Raw genomic sequence first — 5,278 nt, 5'->3', positions numbered from 1 at the left:
CCCAGCTGAAGAAACCAGGTAGCAGAGAGTTAAAACACTTGCTCATTGGTTTTCCCAGATCCTATTTTAATTTGCTCCCTCTTTTTGGACAGCTCTGTGAAGGCAGTCTGGTTCGCTGCCTCGCCATACTAATGAGACTCATCCATCTGCCTCTGTCATTGCCAGCCTCTCCTTTCTGCTGGAAGTCAGAGATGAACGCTCAGGACAGGTCCTTTCTAGGCTGCAGTACTTAATCATTTCTAAACACGCTAGATGGCCTCAGGCAGTGAAGGCAACAAGCATTTAACCCAGGCTTGGCAGCTCCAGCTTCCCACACTCTGCCTGTGAGCTCTGATAATGAAAAGTTGCTGCGCTTTTACTCTCCACTTAACCAGATGCTCTTTGCTTCTTGGGGCGAAAGGTTAAATAGATATAAGAACCCATGCTAGTTTTGAAGGCTTTTATTAGCAGTCCTTATAGTAGTGGGAGAAGGGGATGCTGTTGTTCCTGATCCATTTGTCCCTTGGGATTCATATTTAGGCAGGCGTCCTTGCTCTTTACTAAGGGAACCATGGCTTCACCCAACCGTGCCTTTGTTGTTGTTTTGCTGCACAAGAGTTAACACAGGCAGGTTGGAGCACTGCCATTGGACTAGTTAATGCTCAGTTTTTATGGACAGAACCGACCGATGGGACCCTCGTATCAACGTTGCTTAACTGTGGCAACACCTTTATTAACAATGTAGATAAAACATTTTTTTTTTCCCAGAGTGGCTAGGGTCTCTGATTTATTTTTCCACTCCATCTACTGCTCCATATGTCTGTGGAATCTGCCTTTTTCCCAGAGCTCATGTTAGTATAAAGCAATTGTCTGGGATGTGTAAGAATTAAGTATCCCATCATTCAGGCTAGACATGCAATTAGAAGAGTTGCACTAATTTCCACTGCTGAGACCCTGTCACTTTAATTTATCCTTACTTTCCTGCATTTAGGCCTTCTCTGGTTGGAGGCCAAGGATTTTATATAGTTTCAGTCAATGGTGCTTTGATGTAGGAACTAGAGTATGTATAAAGTTTGGGGAAAAAAAGAACTAGGGGTTTACCTAGAACTGGCTGGAAGCAACAAAAACCTTATATAAAGAAACATGCCTTCCCTGTGAGTCTACCATGCTAGCAGAATAATGGGGAAGACAGGTTTTAAACCCAGAGAGGCTCACTGAATTATGGTATCAATACACAAGCATTTTTTATGATCTTTTCTCTCTGATATTATTTATAAAAAATTATTTTTTTGCTGATCAATATAGAAAAAGATTACTTTTTTTCTAATAGCTTAGACTATCATTTTAAAAGAAGAGTGAAATTTAATTATTGAATTTTTTTGCTGTATGCACTGTGTGACCAGATTGTCCAACTAATTTTATAGCCACCATCAGAATCTTTTTTATATAAGTTTCAGATGAACATAACTCGAAAATGCACAGAATGTTCCCATGAACAGGTAAAAAGTATCTATTCCTAAACATTTCCCTATAAAGACATGATCAATTCTACGTGGGCCAATTATCAGGCTTACTAGTGCCTTCCGTGCTTTAAACCAGCTCCTGATAAATGAAAAACTCCCAGAGCCCAAGCTAATTTCACTCTCAGCTCAGGATAGTAGAATTCACACTTGAAACAGCTCTGAAATCAGGAGTCCAAAAACTTGTCATGATTTTGAAATAAAGACATGAAAAAGTTCAATTTAAAGCAATTTTGCGTTCAGATAAGTATTAGAAAATTTCTGCAGATGATTGTTTCCCTCAACCTAGCTTTAAACGATTAAAATACATACATGTCCTGATTTTTGAAATGGAGACTCCAACATAAAAGCTAGAGCCCAGGTCCCTCTCTTACTCACGTGATTGGATTCCATGACCTTCAATGTAACTTTCAGCTCTGAGAATATAATATCTGTCTCCCTCAACTTCTGGTCCTCATTTTTTTTTCTCTCTAATAAAGTGAGTAACAATAGCTATGCCAGCAGATTTTGGTCAAAATAAATCCAGATTAATCACTTGTACTGTGTCTTTCATAGAACTCTAACCACCTTATAAGACACATATTCATGCTAATAAATTAGTCTTCCAAGCATTTAAAGGCAAATAAGCAATAAGAAAATATTTAAACTTTACATAGTAATGGAGTAAAACTTCGGGACCCTGACCATCAGCACACTTATTAAATAGAAAATCTCAGTATAAACTTCATTTCAGACTCTTAAATTTTAGTCCTTCCTAAAGGGCCAAGAGTCCATTGATGTTTAGAACAGAGGAAGTAACCTGAAAAACCTACCAATGTATCTGGAGGATATAAAATAAAAGATATATCAAAGTTTTTTAAAGCATTTACAGAAACTTTTTATAATATTTTATTGGTTTTTGCTACTCAATTTCATGCTAAATATGATTATTTCAATATTTTAAACCAATTTTTATATATGATATAAATTTCAGAATTATTATATGTGTGTGTCTGTCATTGTGTGTGGCATGAACATCACAAATACATTAGTAGTCTAAAAGCAGATATTCCTACTTTAAGAAAAACAAGACAGGAAACACATATCTGGAAACATAGTTATTGAAGCTTTATCAATTCATCATTATTCTTGGAATATCTGTAATTATGCGATCATATTCTAAGAGTGGGCTTTAATGGACTAAAATCAGCTTAATTGATAAGCAGAAAGTCTTCACCTATGCCCCAATAATAATATTTACAGATAAATGTTTCCTCAACAGCAAAATTTACTTAACGTGTCTGGAGGAGAAACACACAACTTTGGTTGGGAGTAACCATCACTGAAGATGAAATAAGCAATCAGAAATCCAGATGCTTTTATTTTTAGTAGTACCGGATATAAATTACTTTAGAAGTAAAATACTTGGAAATATAAAACATAAATGACACACAAAAAATAATTGTTTCTAAAGAGGATGTTACTCAAAGTTTTCCTATAAGGCATTTGCAGCTCTTAAAAATCAATGGACTAATTAAAAATGGGGAAATATGGTAGCAAAAGGAAATAAAAAGACTGGATGTGGAAAATATTAGACATCCCTGAATAATCTGAGAATTATTGAAGAGCCTCAAAAAAATGAAAGAGAAGAAAAAAAGCATTTTCTTGGATCTCAAGAAAAAGCCTTTTTTTCATTTTGAAAGAAAACGTAAGGCTGAATCCCTATCTTCTCTTGATTATTTTGAGTCCTGTTTGCCTTTGCCTCAAACTTGGCTCTTAGGATTATTAGATAAACAGAGTGTGTGGACTTAAACGTGCTTGTGCCATTCTCAATGCCTCAGCCACAAGGCAGGGTTACAGGGACCTTCATTTTATAACAAAGTCCTTCAGGTGCCTTCAATAATTAAATCCGAAGGGGGCCTGCATCTTACCTAATTCAGTATAAGCAATTTGAGGGAGAGGGTAGTACGTGGATAACACATTTGCTCCTTTATATCTTCAGTCACCAACGTGGATGTATTAGTTCTGCTCTACTCTCTCCTTGGGCATCTTCTTACATTAAAATCCACCCTGGTTGTATAAATGGACTGGAAGGGGTGGTGAGAAGTCATCTTAGACAGTCAGTCAGTCAGCCAGTCAGTTAACAAATGTTTATCGAATGTCACAGGGTATATATACAGCTTGGTACTGAGCAGAAGTCTATCTTCCTGCCTTGAGGCAGGTCTGCACATCCAGTATGGCAGACACATAAGGTTCAATTGGCACTGTCTTCTGATTTGACTTATTCAATAGCTTGTTAGTGTCTAATGGACTAAACAAATGTCTCAGAGCCATATAACATGACTCTGTACGCAGTATGTATATATGTGTATTCTATATGTTTGTATGTATAGATAGATACATAAAACTTGGCATCTCTTCCAGGAGATATGCCAAGATATATTCACAGCTTTATATACACATGTAATTCATGTCTTTCTGTACATATGGCAGTCAGGGGAATATATCTAATCAGTAGAACATGTTTTATTCCAGATGTTTTTTATCATATTTTCTCACTATCACTAATAAAAAATCACCATAGTTGTTCTACTTGGACAGTTTGATTGGTCTTTAATCCCAAATCTCATTGAAAGAAGGAACACAAAGCATTTTATGTTCTCCAGAATGCGACAAAAATGTTGGCATATCAGCCACTTGTGAGGCATTGTAGACAGAAAGTCCATCTGAACTCAAAGCAAGCTATAAACTAATCTGAGAGGCTTTATTTTTGATGATTTGCACATCTATCTTCTAGATTTACCTTTCAATATTCACCTTTGCCTAGCTGTTCAATGCTATATCTTCTCATGCCTTCCATATAAAGGCTGAAAGTCTTATCCTGTCTTGGGAACACATAGACTGAATTCTGATCTTCCTCTTAATTCTCCTTCACTGGGTCTTTCTATCCATTCAGTCTTAGCCTCATCATAATACTCAGTGACTGCATATATATAAATATATGTCCCTCTTTCACCAACAGCCATGTGGTCCCCAAATTCTCCTAGAAGTATCTCCGAAAAGTTACCCTGTGTACTAACACGTTACTTCCAAATGAGGGCTTCCCATAGTTGGGTTTCTATTACTCTATCCCTATTCCTAGGGATTTCTCCACTTTTATTCTTTTACCCAATAGCAGTCTACAATGACCATAAAAATTCACTATCTTTAACAGCTTCGGGTTTGAACCTTTTCTTTGACTACTTCATTCTACTTGAAGCCATCTGACAAGCTCAGTTTCGCATCCAAAGCTCTCACACCAGTTAGACTGCTCTCCCTACTCTCTCGGCCACAGCCTTGTAAAACATTCATTCTCTGCACTTTTGTTCACACTCCACACCTCACTCCTCCCTTTCTTATTCTTCATGCAGACAACCTCATCATCCAGGTAAGGAAAATGAGGGCTCTTGTGCGTCTTAAGTGTTCATCTAACAATTCCTGTTCTCTAGTGACACTCATGTTGTCTTTAAGTGCTTCTTTTAAGATACAAAGCAGAAATTAAAAATGAAAGCTAATCTCCTGGGGTTAACATTGAGGGAAAAGAAGAGTGTGGTACATTGTACAGGCTCCTATAGACATCTCAAAGAGAGCGATGATGCTATAGATTCTGGTTTTATTTTAACTTAGGTTGAAACACAACTGCTCACAAATGTTAAAGTATCATGCTGATAATTAACTGAGTGCCATGGTGACAGAAAGTTGCTATTTGAAGGCTACTATAAAATAATGATCCATGCTTATGAAGGAAGCAGGTTTTTCTG

The sequence above is a fragment of the Canis lupus genome, chromosome 7 (assembly GCF_048164855.1).
Source record: "Canis lupus baileyi chromosome 7, mCanLup2.hap1, whole genome shotgun sequence".
NCBI classification, from domain to species: Eukaryota; Metazoa; Chordata; class Mammalia; order Carnivora; family Canidae; genus Canis; species Canis lupus.
This window is presented reverse-complemented; position numbering follows the sequence as displayed.